Consider the following 20,666-nt stretch of genomic DNA (forward strand, 5'->3'; position numbering starts at 1 on the left):
ACATGGTCAAAGTGTATTATTTTTAGTTGAGTGATTTTAGCATCGAGTTGACTAAGTATATTAACTTGGTTTATTAATTTTAAATTAGTTACTTTTTAAATCCACTAAACTACTGCACCCAATACTAAAGTACCTAATAAAAGTAATATTCTAATCATAAGTTAATCAATTATATTGTGCATTTGTGTTATTGCCCAGTTTTATGTATCCTTAGGTGTATATTGCAATGAATTCATGCCATTGCTGTACAGTTCAATATTATCAAAATTGTAAAATAATTCCTGTTTATAAATAATTCCTGTTTATTTATCTTAAATAATATTTGCTATAAATATATGTAACTTCAATGTTGCATAGGGAAAATATACACTATAATACCAAAAAGTGCAGTATCTTTAAATTAAATTAAGTTAAATCTCACTTGTGCTCTATATTTAAAGGTAAACATTGTTTTTTTGGTCTGTAGCACCTAAATTGTCAGTAAAGTCAGTGTCCAAAGAAATATAAAATGCAGAAAATTACCCTTTTGATGACATGGATGAATGGACTTCAAGAAACCCATCAGCAATTGCCATAGACATTGTTATTTTGTAGCCACTCTGATATTAAATTGCAATTAAAACTTAATAGGTATGTTTTGGTATATATGGATTTCATGCAATACCATTAAGACAGTCACCTGCATTGAAAAAAAGCATAACTTCTAGAATGAGAATGAGCATCAAAGGAACATGCATCCTAGATGAGACTTGAAGCCACTGTCCCAGGTGATAGCAAACTTATCCGGAAACTAATCCACAATGTCATCAGGATAAATGTCTGCTTTTAGATACAGGGCCATAATTTTGCAAGCTGAACAGTACCGGATTGTTAAGCAGATAAAAGTTTCTGGTGGAGCCATTTGTGCAGTATCAAGCAAGAATAAAGGGAACATCTCCAGTAATTATATGGATGAAATAAAGCCCAGATGAGACTTGAAACCTCAATCCCTAGCTTAGGAGGCCAGTGCATTATCCTTTAGGCCAGTGGGGCTTAGTAACATCTTTGTGTGAAACTGATTTTTTCATTAGTATAATCATTAATTGTTGCGATATAGAAAAGCCGTTTATTTGTGTTCTTTGCTTTACAAATCCCAGCATGAAATGTGATTGTACTAACCAGACCTAATAGTGTGGACCCTCATGTTACATTGCAGCAAAACAGATTGATGCAACTCTTTTACCAATAAAGAGGTAGTCTTTTGCATTCCATTTTGTTGACTAACTAAAGTAATGTTTACAGTGCATATGAACCAAAGCAGATGTGTGTACTGGTACCTTAAAAACAGTCATGTTTGTGATTTTTTTCTGCCTTCATATCAGGATGTTCAGGTAGCAGATGATAATCATTAACTGATGACATTAGAAAACAAATTACATTTGCTCCAGGTGAGGCATTGCTCAACAGATACTGTCTTATAAGCACTGCACGCTGACCGATTGCACCACAGGAGCACATGGTCAAAGTGTATTATTTTTAGTTGAGTGATTTTAGCATCGAGTTGACTAAGTATATTAACTTGGTTTATTAATTTTAAATTAGTTACTTTTTAAATCCACTAAACTACTGCACCCAATACTAAAGTACCTAATAAAAGTAATATTCCAATCATAAGTTAATCAATTATATTGTGCATTTGTGTTATTGCCCAGTTTTATGTATCCTTAGGTGTATATTGCAATGAATTCATGCCATTGCTGTACAGTTCAATATTATCATAATTGTAAAATAATTCCTGTTTATAAATAATTCCTGTTTATTTATCTTAAATAATATTTGCTATAAATATATGTAACTTCAATGTTGCATAGGGAAAATATACACTATAATACCAAAAAGTGCAGTATCTTTAAATAAAAATAAGTTAAATCTCACTTGTGCTCTATATTTAAAGGTAAACATTGTTTTTTTGGTCTGTAGCACCTAAATTGTCAGTAAAGTCAGTGTCCAAAGAAATATAAAATGCAGAAAATTACCCTTTTGATGACATGGATGAAAGGACTTCAAGAAACCCATCAGCAATTGCCATAGACATTGTTATTTTGTAGCCACTCTGATATTAAATTGCAATTAAAACTTAATAGGTATGTTTTGGTATATATGGATTTCATGCAATACCATTAAGACAGTCACCTGCATTGAAAAAAAGCATAACTTCTAGAATGAGAATGAGCATCAAAGGAACATGCATCCTAGATGAGACTTGAAGCCACTGTCCCAGGTGATAGCAAACTTATCCGGAAACTAATCCACAATGTCATCAGGATAAATGTCTGCTTTTAGATACAGGGCCATAATTTTGCAAGCTGAACAGTACCGGATTGTTAAGCAGATAAAAGTTTCTGGTGGAGCCATTTGTGCTGTATCAAGCAAGAATAAAGGGAACATCTCCAGTAATTATATGTATGAAATAAAGCCCAGATGAGACTTGAAACCTCAATCCCTAGCTTAGGAGGCCAGTGCATTATCCTTTAGGCCAGTGGGGCTTAGTAACATCTTTGTGTGAAACTGATTTTTTCATTAGTATAATCATTAATTGTTGCGATATAGAAAAGCCGTTTATTTGTGTTCTTTGCTTTACAAATCCCAGCATGAAATGTGATTGTACTAACCAGACCTAATAGTGTGGACCCTCATGTTACATTGCAGCAAAACAGATTGATGCAACTCTTTTACCAATAAAGAGGTAGTCTTTTACATTCCATTTTGTTGACTAACTAAAGTAATGTTTACAGTGCATATGAACCAAAGCAGATGTGTGTACTGGTACCTTAAAAACAGTCATGTTTGTGATTTTTTTCTGCCTTCATATCAGGATGTTCAGGTAGCAGATGATAATCATTAACTGATGACATTAGAAAACAAATTACATTTGCTCCAGGTGAGGCTTGAACTCACAACCTCGGCATTGCTCAACAGATACTGTCTTATAAGCACTGCACGCTGACCGATTGCACCACAGGAGCACATGGTCAAAGTGTATTATTTTTAGTTGAGTGATTTTAGCATCGAGTTGACTAAGTATATTAACTTGGTTTATTAATTTTAAATTAGTTACTTTTTAAATCCACTAAACTACTGCACCCAATACTAAAGTACCTAATAAAAGTAATATTCCAATCATAAGTTAATCAATTATATTGTGCATTTGTGTTATTGCCCAGTTTTATGTATCCTTAGGTGTATATTGCAATGAATTCATGCCATTGCTGTACAGTTCAATATTATCAAAATTGTAAAATAATTCCTGTTTATAAATAATTTCTGTTTATTTATCTTAAATAATATTTGCTATAAATATATGTAACTTCAATGTTGCATAGGGAAAATATACACTATAATACCAAAAAGTGCAGTATCTTTAAATAAAAATAAGTTAAATCTCACTTGTGCTCTATATTTAAAGGTAAACATTGTTTTTTTGGTCTGTAGCACCTAAATTGTCAGTAAAGTCAGTGTCCAAAGAAATATAAAATGCAGAAAATTACCCTTTTGATGACATGGATGAATGGACTTCAAGAAACCCATCAGCAATTGCCATAGACATTGTTATTTTGTAGCCACTCTGATATTAAATTGCAATTAAAACTTAATAGGTATGTTTTGGTATATATGGATTTCATGCAATACCATTAAGACAGTCACCTGCATTGAAAAAAAGCATAACTTCTAGAATGAGAATGAGCATCAAAGGAACATGCATCCTAGATGAGACTTGAAGCCACTGTCCCAGGTGATAGCAAACTTATCCGGAAACTAATCCACAATGTCATCAGGATAAATGTCTGCTTTTAGATACAGGGCCATAATTTTGCAAGCTGAACAGTACCGGATTGTTAAGCAGATAAAAGTTTCTGGTGGAGCCATTTGTGCAGTATCAAGCAAGAATAAAGGGAACATCTCCAGTAATTATATGGATGAAATAAAGCCCAGATGAGACTTGAAACCTCAATCCCTAGCTTAGGAGGCCAGTGCATTATCCTTTAGGCCAGTGGGGCTTAGTAACATCTTTGTGTGAAACTGATTTTTTCATTAGTATAATCATTAATTGTTGCGATATAGAAAAGCCGTTTATTTGTGTTCTTTGCTTTACAAATCCCAGCATGAAATGTGATTGTACTAACCAGACCTAATAGTGTGGACCCTCATGTTACATTGCAGCAAAACAGATTGATGCAACTCTTTTACCAATAAAGAGGTAGTTTTTTGCATTCCATTTTGTTGACTAACTAAAGTAATGTTTACAGTGCATATGAACCAAAGCAGATGTGTGTACTGGTACCTTAAAAACAGTCATGTTTGTGATTTTTTTCTGCCTTCATATCAGGATGTTCAGGTAGGAGATGATAATCATTAACTGATGACATTAGAAAACAAATTACATTTGCTCCAGGTGAGGCTTGAACTCACAACCTCGGCATTGCTCAACAGATACTGTCTTATAAGCACTGCGCGCTGACCGATTGCACCATAGGAGCACATGGTCAAAGTGTATTATTTTTAGTTGAGTGATTTTAGCATCGAGTTGACTAAGTATATTAACTTGGTTTATTAATTTTAAATTAGTTACTTTTTAAATCCACTAAACTACTGCACCCAATACTAAAGTACCTAATAAAAGTAATATTCTAATCATAAGTTAATCAATTATATTGTGCATTTGTGTTATTGCCCAGTTTTATGTATCCTTAGGTGTATATTGCAATGAATTCATGCCATTGCTGTACAGTTCAATATTATCAAAATTGTAAAATAATTCCTGTTTATAAATAATTCCTGTTTATTTATCTTAAATAATATTTGCTATAAATAAATGTAACTTCAATGTTGCATAGGGAAAATATACACTATAATACCAAAAAGTGCAGTATCTTTAAATAAAAATAAGTTAAATCTCACTTGTGCTCTATATTTAAAGGTAAACATTGTTTTTTTGGTCTGTAGCACCTAAATTGTCAGTAAAGTCAGTGTCCAAAGAAATAAAAAATGCAGAAAATTACCCTTTTGATGACATGGATGAATGGACTCCAAGAAACCCATCAGCAATTGCCATAGACATTGTTATTTTGTAGCCACTCTGATATTAAATTGCAATTAAAACTTAATAGGTATGTTTTGGTATATATGGATTTCATGCAATACCATTAAGACAGTCACCTGCATTGAAAAAAAGCATAACTTCTAGAATGAGAATGAGCATCAAAGGAACATGCATCCTAGATGAGACTTGAAGCCACTGTCCCAGGTGATAGCAAAATTATCCGAAAACTAATCCACAATGTCATCAGGATAAATGTCTGCTTTTAGATACAGGGCCATGATTTTGCAAGCTGAACAGTACCGGATTGTTAAGCAGATAAAAGTTTCTGGTGGAGCCATTTGTGCAGTATCAAGCAAGAATAAAGGGAACATCTCCAGTAATTATATGGATGAAATAAAGCCCAGATGAGACTTGAAACCTCAATCCCTAGCTTAGGAGGCCAGTGCATTATCCTTTAGGCCAGTGGGGCTTAGTAACATCTTTGTGTGAAACTGATTTTTTCATTAGTATAATCATTAATTGTTGCGATATAGAAAAGCCGTTTATTTGTGTTCTTTGCTTTACAAATCCCAGCATGAAATGTGATTGTACTAACCAGACCTAATAGTGTGGACCCTCATGTTACATTGCAGCAAAACAGATTGATGCAACTCTTTTACCAATAAAGAGGTAGTCTTTTACATTCCATTTTGTTGACTAACTAAAGTAATGTTTACAGTGCATATGAACCAAAGCAGATGTGTGTACTGGTACCTTAAAAACAGTCATGTTTGTGATTTTTTTCTGCCTTCATATCAGGATGTTCAGGTAGCAGATGATAATCATTAACTGATGACATTAGAAAACAAATTACATTTGCTCCAGGTGAGGCTTGAACTCACAACCTCGGCATTGCTCAACAGATACTGTCTTATAAGCACTGCGCGCTGACCGATTGCACCACAGGAGCACATGGTCAAAGTGTATTATTTTTAGTTGAGTGATTTTAGCATCGAGTTGACTAAGTATATTAACTTGGTTTATTAATTTTAAATTAGTTACTTTTTAAATCCACTAAACTACTGCACCCAATACTAAAGTACCTAATAAAAGTAATATTCTAATCATAAGTTAATCAATTATATTGTGCATTTGTGTTATTGCCCAGTTTTATGTATCCTTAGGTGTATATTGCAATGAATTCATGCCATTGCTGTACAGTTCAATATTATCAAAATTGTAAAATAATTCCTGTTTATAAATAATTCCTGTTTATTTATCTTAAATAATATTTGCTATAAATAAATGTAACTTCAATGTTGCATAGGGAAAATATACACTATAATACCAAAAAGTGCAGTATCTTTAAATAAAAATAAGTTAAATCTCACTTGTGCTCTATATTTAAAGGTAAACATTGTTTTTTTGGTCTGTAGCACCTAAATTGTCAGTAAAGTCAGTGTCCAAAGAAATATAAAATGCAGAAAATTACCCTTTTGATGACATGGATGAATGGACTCCAAGAAACCCATCAGCAATTGCCATAGACATTGTTATTTTGTAGCCACTCTGATATTAAATTGCAATTAAAACTTAATAGGTATGTTTTGGTATATATGGATTTCATGCAATACCATTAAGACAGTCACCTGCATTGAAAAAAAGCATAACTTCTAGAATGAGAATGAGCATCAAAGGAACATGCATCCTAGATGAGACTTGAAGCCACTGTCCCAGGTGATAGCAAAATTATCCGGAAACTAATCCACAATGTCATCAGGATAAATGTCTGCTTTTAGATACAGGGCCATAATTTTGCAAGCTGAACAGTACCGGATTGTTAAGCAGATAAAAGTTTCTGGTGGAGCCATTTGTGCAGTATCAAGCAAGAATAAAGGGAACATCTCCAGTAATTATATGGATGAAATAAAGCCCAGATGAGACTTGAAACCTCAATCCCTAGCTTAGGAGGCCAGTGCATTATCCTTTAGGCCAGTGGGGCTTAGTAACATCTTTGTGTGAAACTGATTTTTTCATTAGTATAATCATTAATTGTTGCGATATAGAAAAGCCGTTTATTTGTATTCTTTGCTTTACAAATCCCAGCATGAAATGTGATTGTACTAACCAGACCTAATAGTGTGGACCCTCATGTTACATTGCAGCAAAACAGATTGATGCAACTCTTTTACCAATAAAGAGGTAGTCTTTTACATTCCATTTTGTTGACTAACTAAAGTAATGTTTACAGTGCATATGAACCAAAGCAGATGTGTGTACTGGTACCTTAAAAACAGTCATGTTTGTGATTTTTTTCTGCCTTCATATCAGGATGTTCAGGTAGCAGATGATAATCATTAACTGATGACATTAGAAAACAAATTACATTTGCTCCAGGTGAGGCTTGAACTCACAACCTCGGCATTGCTCAACAGATACTGTCTTATAAGCACTGCGCGCTGACCGATTGCACCACAGGAGCACATGGTCAAAGTGTATTATTTTTAGTTGAGTGATTTTAGCATCGAGTTGACTAAGTATATTAACTTGGTTTATTAATTTTAAATTAGTTACTTTTTAAATCCACTAAACTACTGCACCCAATACTAAAGTACCTAATAAAAGTAATATTCCAATCATAAGTTAATCAATTATATTGTGCATTTGTGTTATTGCCCAGTTTTATGTATCCTTAGGTGTATATTGCAATGAATTCATGCCATTGCTGTACAGTTCAATATTATCAAAATTGTAAAATAATTCCTGTTTATAAATAATTCCTGTTTATTTATCTTAAATAATATTTGCTATAAATATATGTAACTTCAATGTTGCATAGGGAAAATATACACTATAATACCAAAAAGTGCAGTATCTTTAAATAAAAATAAGTTAAATCTCACTTGTGCTCTATATTTAAAGGTAAACATTGTTTTTTTGGTCTGTAGCACCTAAATTGTCAGTAAAGTCAGTGTCCAAAGAAATATAAAATGCAGAAAATTACCCTTTTGATGACATGGATGAATGGACTTCAAGAAACCCATCAGCAATTGCCATAGACATTGTTATTTTGTAGCCACTCTGATATTAAATTGCAATTAAAACTTAATAGGTATGTTTTGGTATATATGGATTTCATGCAATACCATTAAGACAGTCACCTGCATTGAAAAAAAGCATAACTTCTAGAATGAGAATGAGCATCAAAGGAACATGCATCCTAGATGAGACTTGAAGCCACTGTCCCAGGTGATAGCAAACTTATCCGGAAACTAATCCACAATGTCATCAGGATAAATGTCTGCTTTTAGATACAGGGCCATAATTTTGCAAGCTGAACAGTACCGGATTGTTAAGCAGATAAAAGTTTCTGGTGGAGCCATTTGTGCAGTATCAAGCAAGAATAAAGGGAACATCTCCAGTAATTATATGGATGAAATAAAGCCCAGATGAGACTTGAAACCTCAATCCCTAGCTTAGGAGGCCAGTGCATTATCCTTTAGGCCAGTGGGGCTTAGTAACATCTTTGTGTGAAACTGATTTTTTCATTAGTATAATCATTAATTGTTGCGATATAGAAAAGCCGTTTATTTGTGTTCTTTGCTTTACAAATCCCAGCATGAAATGTGATTGTACTAACCAGACCTAATAGTGTGGACCCTCATGTTACATTGCAGCAAAACAGATTGATGCAACTCTTTTACCAATAAAGAGGTAGTCTTTTGCATTCCATTTTGTTGACTAACTAAAGTAATGTTTACAGTGCATATGAACCAAAGCAGATGTGTGTACTGGTACCTTAAAAACAGTCATGTTTGTGATTTTTTTCTGCCTTCATATCAGGATGTTCAGGTAGCAGATGATAATCATTAACTGATGACATTAGAAAACAAATTACATTTGCTCCAGGTGAGGCTTGAACTCACAACCTCCGCATTGCTCAACAGATACTGTCTTATAAGCACTGCGCGCTGACCGATTGCACCACAGGAGCACATGGTCAAATTGTATTATTTTTAGTTGAGTGATTTTAGCATCGAGTTGACTAAGTATAATAACTTGGTTTATTAATTTTAAATTAGTTACTTTTTAAATCCACTAAACTACTGCACCCAATACTAAAGTACCTAATAAAAGTAATATTCCAATCATAAGTTAATCAATTATATTGTGCATTTGTGTTATTGCCCAGTTTTATGTATCCTTAGGTGTATATTGCAATGAATTCATGCCATTGCTGTACAGTTCAATATTATCATAATTGTAAAATAATTCCTTTTTATAAATAATTCCTGTTTATTTATCTTAAATAATATTTGCTATAAATATATGTAACTTCAATGTTGCATAGGGAAAATATACACTATAATACCAAAAAGTGCAGTATCTTTAAATAAAAATAAGTTAAATCTCACTTGTGCTCTATATTTAAAGGTAAACATTGTTTTTTTGGTCTGTAGCACCTAAATTGTCAGTAAAGTCAGTGTCCAAAGAAATATAAAAAGCAGAAAATTACCCTTTTGATGACATGGATGAAAGGACTTCAAGAAACCCATCAGCAATTGCCATAGACATTGTTATTTTGTAGCCACTCTGATATTAAATTGCAATTAAAACTTAATAGGTATGTTTTGGTATATATGGATTTCATGCAATACCATTAAGACAGTCACCTGCATTGAAAAAAAGCATAACTTCTAGAATGAGAATGAGCATCAAAGGAACATGCATCCTAGATGAGACTTGAAGCCACTGTCCCAGGTGATACCAAACTTATCCGGAAACTAATCCACAATGTCATCAGGATAAATGTCTGCTTTTAGATACAGGGCCATAATTTTGCAAGCTGAACAGTACCGGATTGTTAAGCAGATAAAAGTTTCTGGTGGAGCCATTTGTGCAGTATCAAGCAAGAATAAAGGGAACATCTCCAGTAATTATATGGATGAAATAAAGCCCAGATGAGACTTGAAACCACAATCCCTAGCTTAGGAGGCCAGTGCCTTATCCATTAGGCCAGTGGGGCTTAGTAACATCTTTGTGTGAAACTGATTTTTTCATTAGTATAGTCATTAATTGTTGTGATATAGGAAAGCCGTTTATTTGTGTTCTTTGCTTTACAAATCCCAGCAAGAAATGTGATTGTACTAACCAGACCTAATAGTGTGGACCCTCATGTTACATTGCAGCAAAACAGATTGATGCAACTCTTTTACCAATAAAGAGGTAGTCTTTTGCATTCCATTTTGTTGACTAACTAAAGTAATGTTTACAGTGCATATGAACCAAAGCAGATGTGTGTACTGGTACCTTAAAAACAGTCATGTTTGTGATTTTTTTCTGCCTTCATATCAGGATGTTCAGGTAGCAGATGATAATCATTAACTGATGACATTAGAAAAAAAATTACATTTGCTCCAGGTGAGGCTTGAACTCACAACCTCGGCATTGCTCAACAGATACTGTCTTATAAGTACTGCGCGCTGACCGATTGCACCACAGGAGCACATGGTCAAAGTGTATTATTTTTAGTTGAGTGATTTTAGCATCGAGTTGACTAAGTATATTAACTTGGTTTATTAATTTTAAATTAGTTACTTTTTAAATCCACTAAACTACTGCACCCAATACTAAAGTACCTAATAAAAGTAATATTCTAATCATAAGTTAATCAATTATATTGTGCATTTGTGTTATTGCCCAGTTTTATGTATCCTTAGGTGTATATTGCAATGAATTCATGCCATTGCTGTACAGTTCAATATTATCAAAATTGTAAAATAATACCTGTTTATAAATAATTCCTGTTTATTTATCTTAAATAATATTTGCTATAAATATATGTAACTTCAATGTTGCATAGGGAAAATATACACTATAATACCAAAAAGTGCAGTATCTTTAAATAAAAATAAGTTAAATCTCACTTGTGCTCTATATTTAAAGGTAAACATTGTTTTTTTGGTCTGTAGCACCTAAATTGTCAGTAAAGTCAGTGTCCAAAGAAATATAAAATGCAGAAAATTACCCTTTTGATGACATGGATGAATGGACTTCAAGAAACCCATCAGCAATTGCCATAGACATTGTTATTTTGTAGCCACTCTGATATTAAATTGCAATTAAAACTTAATAGGTATGTTTTGGTATATATGGATTTCATGCAATACCATTAAGACAGTCACCTGCATTGAAAAAAAGCATAACTTCTAGAATGAGAATGAGCATCAAAGGAACATGCATCCTAGATGAGACTTGAAGCCACTGTCCCAGGTGATAGCAAACTTATCCGGAAACTAATCCACAATGTCATCAGGATAAATGTCTGCTTTTAGATACAGGGCCATAATTTTGCAAGCTGAACAGTACCGGATTGTTAAGCAGATAAAAGTTTCTGGTGGAGCCATTTGTGCAGTATCAAGCAAGAATAAAGGGAACATCTCCAGTAATTATATGGATGAAATAAAGTCCAGATGAGACTTGAAACCTCAATCCCTAGCTTAGGAGGCCAGTGCATTATCCTTTAGGCCAGTGGGGCTTAGTAACATCTTTGTGTGAAACTGATTTTTTCATTAGTATAATCATTAATTGTTGTGATATAGAAAAGCCGTTTATTTGTGTTCTTTGCTTTACAAATCCCAGCATGAAATGTGATTGTACTAACCAGACCTAATAGTGTGGACCCTCATGTTACATTGCAGCAAAACAGATTGATGCAACTCTTTTACCAATAAAGAGGTAGTCTTTTGCATTCCATTTTGTTGACTAACTAAAGTAATGTTTACAGTGCATATGAACCAAAGCAGATGTGTGTACTGGTACCTTAAAAACAGTCATGTTTGTGATTTTTTTCTGCCTTCATATCAGGATGTTCAGGTAGCAGATGATAATCATTAACTGATGACATTAGAAAACAAATTACATTTGCTCCAGGTGAGGCTTGAACTCACAACCTCGGCATTGCTCAACAGATACTGTCTTATAAGCACTGCGCGCTGACCGATTGCACCACAGGAGCACATGGTCAAAGTGTATTATTTTTAGTTGAGTGATTTTAGCATCGAGTTGACTAAGTATATTAACTTGGTTTATCAATTTTAAATTAGTTACTTTTTAAATCCACTAAACTACTGCACCCAATACTAAAGTACCTAATAAAAGTAATATTCCAATCATAAGTTAATCAATTATATTGTGCATTTGTGTTATTGCCCAGTTTTATGTATCCTTAGGTGTATATTGCAATGAATTCATGCCATTGCTGTACAGTTCAATATTATCATAATTGTAAAATAATTCCTGTTTATAAATAATTCCTGTTTATTTATCTTAAATAATATTTGCTATAAATATATGTAACTTCAATGTTGCATAGGGAAAATATACACTATAATACCAAAAAGTGCAGTATCTTTAAATAAAAATAAGTTAAATCTCACTTGTGCTCTATATTTAAAGGTAAACATTGTTTTTTTGGTCTGTAGCACCTAAATTGTCAGTAAAGTCAGTGTCCAAAGAAATATAAAAAGCAGAAAATTACCCTTTTGATGACATGGACTTCAAGAAACCCATCAGCAATTGCCATAGACATTGTTATTTTGTAGCCACTCTGATATTAAATTGCAATTAAAACTTAATAGGTATGTTTTGGTATATATGGATTTCATGCAATACCATTAAGACAGTCACCTGCATTGAAAAAAAGCATAACTTCTAGAATGAGAATGAGCATCAAAGGAACATGCATCCTAGATGAGACTTGAAGCCACTGTCCCAGGTGATAGCAAACTTATCCGGAAACTAATCCACAATGTCATCAGGATAAATGTCTGCTTTTAGATACAGGGCCATAATTTTGCAAGCTGAACAGTACCGGATTGTTAAGCAGATAAAAGTTTCTGGTGGAGCCATTTGTGCAGTATCAAGCAAGAATAAAGGGAACATCTCCAGTAATTATATGGATGAAATAAAGCCCAGATGAGACTTGAAACCTCAATCCCTAGCTTAGGAGGCCAGTGCATTATCCTTTAGGCCAGTGGGGCTTAGTAACATCTTTGTGTGAAACTGATTTTTTCATTAGTATAATCATTAATTGTTGCGATATAGAAAAGCCGTTTATTTGTGTTCTTTGCTTTACAAATCCCAGCATGAAATGTGATTGTACTAACCAGACCTAATAGTGTGGACCCTCATGTTACATTGCAGCAAAACAGATTGATGCAACTCTTTTACCAATAAAGAGGTAGTCTTTTGCATTCCATTTTGTTGACTAACTAAAGTAATGTTTACAGTGCATATGAACCAAAGCAGATGTGTGTACTGGTACCTTAAAAACAGTCATGTTTGTGATTTTTTTCTGCCTTCATATCAGGATGTTCAGGTAGCAGATGATAATCATTAACTGATGACATTAGAAAACAAATTACATTTGCTCCAGGTGAGGCTTGAACTCACAACCTCGGCATTGCTCAACAGATACTGTCTTATAAGCACTGCGCGCTGACCGATTGCACCACAGGAGCACATGGTCAAATTGTATTATTTTTAGTTGAGTGATTTTAGCATCGAGTTGACTAAGTATAATAACTTGGTTTATTAATTTTAAATTAGTTACTTTTTAAATCCACTAAACTACTGCACCCAATACTAAAGTACCTAATAAAAGTAATATTCCAATCATAAGTTAATCAATTATATTGTGCATTTGTGTTATTGCCCAGTTTTATGTATCCTTAGGTGTATATTGCAATGAATTCATGCCATTGCTGTACAGTTCAATATTATCATAATTGTAAAATAATTCCTTTTTATAAATAATTCCTGTTTATTTATCTTAAATAATATTTGCTATAAATATATGTAACTTCAATGTTGCATAGGGAAAATATACACTATAATACCAAAAAGTGCAGTATCTTTAAATAAAAATAAGTTAAATCTCACTTGTGCTCTATATTTAAAGGTAAACATTGTTTTTTTGGTCTGTAGCACCTAAATTGTCAGTAAAGTCAGTGTCCAAAGAAATATAAAAAGCAGAAAATTACCCTTTTGATGACATGGATGAAAGGACTTCAAGAAACCCATCAGCAATTGCCATAGACATTGTTATTTTGTAGCCACTCTGATATTAAATTGCAATTAAAACTTAATAGGTATGTTTTGGTATATATGGATTTCATGCAATACCATTAAGACAGTCACCTGCATTGAAAAAAAGCATAACTTCTAGAATGAGAATGAGCATCAAAGGAACATGCATCCTAGATGAGACTTGAAGCCACTGTCCCAGGTGATACCAAACTTATCCGGAAACTAATCCACAATGTCATCTGGATAAATGTCTGCTTTTAGATACAGGGCCATAATTTTGCAAGCTGAACAGTACCGGATTGTTAAGCAGATAAAAGTTTCTGGTGGAGCCATTTGTGCAGTATCAAGCAAGAATAAAGGGAACATCTCCAGTAATTATATGGATGAAATAAAGCCCAGATGAGACTTGAAACCACAATCCCTAGCTTAGGAGGCCAGTGCCTTATCCATTAGGCCAGTGGGGCTTAGTAACATCTTTGTGTGAAACTGATTTTTTCATTAGTATAGTCATTAATTGTTGCGATATAGGAAAGCCGTTTATTTGTGTTCTTTGCTTTACAAATCCCAGCAAGAAATGTGATTGTACTAACCAGACCTAATAGTGTGGACCCTCATGTTACATTGCAGCAAAACAGATTGATGCAACTCTTTTACCAATAAAGAGGTAGTCTTTTGCATTCCATTTTGTTGACTAACTAAAGTAATGTTTACAGTGCATATGAACCAAAGCAGATGTGTGTACTGGTACCTTAAAAACAGTCATGTTTGTGATTTTTTTCTGCCTTCATATCAGGATGTTCAGGTAGCAGATGATAATCATTAACTGATGACATTAGAAAAAAAATTACATTTGCTCCAGGTGAGGCTTGAACTCACAACCTCGGCATTGCTCAACAGATACTGTCTTATAAGTACTGCGCGCTGACCGATTGCACCACAGGAGCACATAGTCAAAGTGTATTATTTTTAGTTGAGTGATTTTAGCATCGAGTTGACTAAGTATATTAACTTGGTTTATTAATTTTAAATTAGTTACTTTTTAAATCCACTAAACTACTGCACCCAATACTAAAGTACCTAATAAAAGTAATATTCTAATCATAAGTTAATCAATTATATTGTGCATTTGTGTTATTGCCCAGTTTTATGTATCCTTAGGTGTATATTGCAATGAATTCATGCCATTGCTGTACAGTTCAATATTATCAAAATTGTAAAATAATTCCTGTTTATAAATAATTCCTGTTTATTTATCTTAAATAATATTTGCTATAAATATATGTAACTTCAATGTTGCATAGGGAAAATATACACTATAATACCAAAAAGTGCAGTATCTTTAAATAAAAATAAGTTAAATCTCACTTGTGCTCTATATTTAAAGGTAAACATTGTTTTTTTGGTCTGTAGCACCTAAATTGTCAGTAAAGTCAGTGTCCAAAGAAATATAAAATGCAGAAAATTACCCTTTTGATGACATGGATGAATGGACTTCAAGAAACCCATCAGCAATTGCCATAGACATTGTTATTTTGTAGCCACTCTGATATTAAATTGCAATTAAAACTTAATAGGTATGTTTTGGTATATATGGATTTCATGCAATACCATTAAGACAGTCACCTGCATTGAAAAAAAGCATAACTTCTAGAATGAGAATGAGCATCAAAGGAACATGCATCCTAGATGAGACTTGAAGCCACTGTCCCAGGTGATAGCAAACTTATCCGGAAACTAATCCACAATGTCATCAGGATAAATGTCTGCTTTTAGATACAGGGCCATAATTTTGCAAGCTGAACAGTACCGGATTGTTAAGCAGATAAAAGTTTCTGGTGGAGCCATTTGTGCAGTATCAAGCAAGAATAAAGGGAACATCTCCAGTAATTATATGGATGAAATAAAGCCCAGATGAGACTTGAAACCTCAATCCCTAGCTTAGGAGGCCAGTGCATTATCCTTTAGGCCAGTGGGGCTTAGTAACATCTTTGTGTGAAACTGATTTTTTCATTAGTATAATCATTAATTGTTGCGATATAGAAAAGCCGTTTATTTGTGTTCTTTGCTTTACAAATCCCAGCATGAAATGTGATTGTACTAACCAGACCTAATAGTGTGGACCCTCATGTTACATTGCAGCAAAACAGATTGATGCAACTCTTTTACCAATAAAGAGGTAGTCTTTTGCATTCCATTTTGTTGACTAACTAAAGTAATGTTTACAGTGCATATGAACCAAAGCAGATGTGTGTACTGGTACCTTAAAAACAGTCATGTTTGTGATTTTTTTCTGCCTTCATATCAGGATGTTCAGGTAGCAGATGATAATCATTAACTGATGACATTAGAAAACAAATTACATTTGCTCCAGGTGAGGCTTGAACTCACAACCTCGGCATTGCTCAACAGATACTGTCTTATAAGCACTGCGCGCTGACCGATTGCACCACAGGAGCACATGGTCAAAGTGCATTATTTTTAGTTGAGTGATTTTAGCATCGAGTTGACTAAGTATATTAACTTGGTTTATTAATTTTAAATTAGTTACTTTTTAAATCCACTAAACTACTGCACCCAATACTAAAGTACCTAATAAAAGTAATATTCCAATCATAAGTTAATCAATTATATTGTGCATTTGTGTTATTGCCCAGTTTTATGTATCCTTAGGTGTATATTGCAATGAATTCATGCCATTGCTGTACAGTTCAATATTATCATAATTGTAAAATAATTCCTGTTTATAAATAATTCCTGTTTATTTATCTTAAATAATATTTGCTATAAATATATGTAACTTCAATGTTGCATAGGGAAAATATACACTATAATACCAAAAAGTGCAGTATCTTTAAATAAAAATAAGTTAAATCTCACTTGTGCTCTATATTTAAAGGTAAACATTGTTTTTTTGGTCTGTAGCACCTAAATTGTCAGTAAAGTCAGTGTCCAAAGAAATATAAAAAGCAGAAAATTACCCTTTTGATGACATGGATGAAAGGACTTCAAGAAACCCATCAGCAATTGCCATAGACATTGTTATTTTGTAGCCACTCTGATATTAAATTGCAATTAAAACTTAATAGGTATGTTTTGGTATATATGGATTTCATGCAATACCATTAAGACAGTCACCTGCATTGAAAAAAAGCATAACTTCTAGAATGAGAATGAGCATCAAAGGAACATGCATCCTAGATGAGACTTGAAGCCACTGTCCCAGGTGATAGCAAACTTATCCGGAAACTAATCCACAATGTCATCAGGATAAATGTCTGCTTTTAGATACAGGGCCATAATTTTGCAAGCTGAACAGTACCGGATTGTTAAGCAGATAAAAGTTTCTGGTGGAGCCATTTGTGCAGTATCAAGCAAGAATAAAGGGAACATCTCCAGTAATTATATGGATGAAATAAAGCCCAGATGAGACTTGAAACCACAATCCCTAGCTTAGGAGGCCAGTGCCTTATCCATTAGGCCAGTGGGGCTTAGTAACATCTTTGTGTGAAACTGATTTTTTCATTAGTATAGTCATTAATTGTTGCGATATAGGAAAGCCGTTTATTTGTGTTCTTTGCTTTACAAATTCCAGCATGAAATGTGATTGTACTAACCAGACCTAATAGTGTGGACCCTCATGTTACATTGCAGCAAAACAGATTGATGCAACTCTTTTACCAATAAAGAGGTAGTCTTTTGCATTCCATTTTGTTGACTAACTAAAGTAATGTTTACAGTGCATATGAACCAAAGCAGATGTGTGTACTGGTACCTTAAAAACAGTCATGATTTTTTTCTGCCTTCATATCAGGATGTTCAGGTAGCAGATGATAATCATTAACTTATGACATTTGAAAACAAATTACATTTGCTCCAGGTGAGGCTTGAACTCACAACCTCGGCATTGCTCAACAGATACTGTCTTATAAGTACTGCGCGCTGACCGATTGCACCACAGGAGCACATGGTCAAAGTGTATTATTTTTAGTTGAGTGATTTTAGCATCGAGTTGACTAAGTATATTAACTTGGTTTATTAATTTTAAATTAGTTACTTTTTAAATCCACTAAACTACTGCACCCAATACTAAAGTACCTAATAAAAGTAATATTCTAATCATAAGTTAATCAATTATATTGTGCATTTGTGTTATTGCCCAGTTTTATGTATCCTTAGGTGTATATTGCAATGAATTCATGCCATTGCTGTACAGTTCAATATTATCAAAATTGTAAAATAATTCCTGTTTATAAATAATTCCTGTTTATTTATCTTAAATAATATTTGCTATAAATATATGTAACTTCAATGTTGCATAGGGAAAATATACACTATAATACCAAAAAGTGCAGTATCTTTAAATAAAAATAAGTTAAATCTCACTTGTGCTCTATATTTAAAGGTAAACATTGTTTTTTTGGTCTGTAGCACCTAAATTGTCAGTAAAGTCAGTGTCCAAAGAAATATAAAATGCAGAAAATTACCCTTTTGATGACATGGATGAATGGACTTCAAGAAACCCATCAGCAATTGCCATAGACATTGTTATTTTGTAGCCACTCTGATATTAAATTGCAATTAAAACTTAATAGGTATGTTTTGGTATATATGGATTTCATGCAATACCATTAAGACAGTCACCTGCATTGAAAAAAAGCATAACTTCTAGAATGCAGATAAAAGTTTCTGGTGGAGCCATTTGTGCAGTATCAAGCAAGAATAAAGGGAACATCTCCAGTAATTATATGGATGAAATAAAGCCCAGATGAGACTTGAAACCTCAATCCCTAGCTTAGGAGGCCAGTGCCTTATCCATTAGGCCAGTGGGGCTTAGTAACATCTTTGTGTGAAACTGATTTTTTCATTAGTATAATCATTAATTGTTGCGATATAGAAAAGCCGTTTCTTTGTGTTCTTTGCTTTACAAATCCCAGCATGAAATGTGATTGTACTAACCAGACCTAATAGTGTGGACCCTCATGTTACATTGCAGCAAAACAGATTGATGCAACTCTTTTACCAATAAAGAGGCTTTTGCATTCCATTTTGTTGACTAACTAAAGTAATGTTTACAGTGCATATGAACCAAAGCAGATGTGTGTACTGGTACCTTAAAAACAGTCATGTTTGTGATTTTTTTCTGCCTTCATATCAGGATGTTCAGGTAGCAGATGATAATCATTAACTGATGACATTAGAAAACAAATTACATTTGCTCCAGGTGAGGCTTGAACTCACAACCTCGGCATTGCTCAACAGATACTGTCTTATAAGCACTGCGCGCTGACCGATTGCACCACAGGAGCACATGGTCAAAGTGTATTATTTTTAGTTGAGTGATTTTAGCATCGAGTTGACTAAGTATATTAACTTGGTTTATTAATTTTAAATTAGTTACTTTTTAAATCCACTAAACTACTGCACCCAATACTAAAGTACCTAATAAAAGTAATATTCCAATCATAAGTTAATCAATTATATTGTGCATTTGTGTTATTGCCCAGTTTTATGTATCCTTAGGTGTATATTGCAATGAATTCATGCCATTGCTGTACAGTTCAATATTATCATAATTGTAAAATAATTCCTGTTTATAAATAATTCCTGTTTATTTATCTTAAATAATATTTGCTATAAATATATGTAACTTCAATGTTGCATAGGGAAAATATACACTATAATACCAAAAAGTGCAGTATCTTTAAATAAAAATAAGTTAAATCTCACTTGTGCTCTATATTTAAAGGTAAACATTGTTTTTTTGGTCTGTAGCACCTAAATTGTCAGTAAAGTCAGTGTCCAAAGAAATATAAAAAGCAGAAAATTACCCTTTTGATGACATGGATGAAAGGACTTCAAGAAACCCATCAACAATTGCCATAGACATTGTTATTTTGTAGCCACTCTGATATTAAATTGCAATTAAAACTTAATAGGTATGTTTTGGTATATATGGATTTCATGCAATACCATTAAGACAGTCACCTGCATTGAAAAAAAGCATAACTTCTAGAATGAGAATGAGCATCAAAGGAACATGCATCCTAGATGAGACTTGAAGCCACTGTCCCAGGTGATAGCAAACTTATCCGGAAACTAATCCACAATGTCATCAGGATAAATGTCTGCTTTTAGATACAGGGCCATAATTTTGCAAGCTGAACAGTACCGGATTGTTAAGCAGATAAAAGTTTCTGGTGGAGCCATTTGTGCAGTATCAAGCAAGAATAAAGGGAACATCTCCAGTAATTATATGGATGAAATAAAGCCCAGATGAGACTTGAAACCACAATCCCTAGCTTAGGAGGCCAGTGCCTTATCCATTAGGCCAGTGGGGCTTAGTAACATCTTTGTGTGAAACTGATTTTTTCATTAGTATAGTCATTAATTGTTGCGATATAGGAAAGCCGTTTATTTGTGTTCTTTGCTTTACAAATCCCAGCATGAAATGTGATTGTACTAACCAGACCTAATAGTGTGGACCCTCATGTTACATTGCAGCAAAACAGATTGATGC

At 33.5% G+C, this 20,666-nt stretch overlaps 3 non-coding genes across 3 annotated transcripts; all 3 read right to left on the reverse strand.

The window, feature by feature from the left end:
- Positions 1-10,472: 10,472 nt before the first annotated feature.
- Positions 10,473-10,565, reverse strand: TRNAI-UAU (transfer RNA isoleucine (anticodon UAU)). The gene is given in 2 exon segments: positions 10,473-10,508; positions 10,528-10,565. It is a non-coding gene; the product is annotated as a tRNA-Ile (tRNA).
- Positions 10,566-15,000: 4,435 nt separating this feature from the next.
- Positions 15,001-15,093, reverse strand: TRNAI-UAU (transfer RNA isoleucine (anticodon UAU)). Its single transcript is given in 2 exon segments — positions 15,001-15,036; positions 15,056-15,093. It is a non-coding gene; the product is annotated as a tRNA-Ile (tRNA).
- Positions 15,094-18,018: 2,925 nt separating this feature from the next.
- Positions 18,019-18,111, reverse strand: TRNAI-UAU (transfer RNA isoleucine (anticodon UAU)). Its single transcript is given in 2 exon segments — positions 18,019-18,054; positions 18,074-18,111. It is a non-coding gene; the product is annotated as a tRNA-Ile (tRNA).
- Positions 18,112-20,666: the final 2,555 nt, after the last annotated feature.

This window comes from Taudactylus pleione, unplaced genomic scaffold (genome assembly GCF_031769625.1).
Source record: "Taudactylus pleione unplaced genomic scaffold, aTauple2 ptg000473l, whole genome shotgun sequence".
NCBI classification, from domain to species: domain Eukaryota; kingdom Metazoa; phylum Chordata; class Amphibia; order Anura; family Myobatrachidae; genus Taudactylus; species Taudactylus pleione.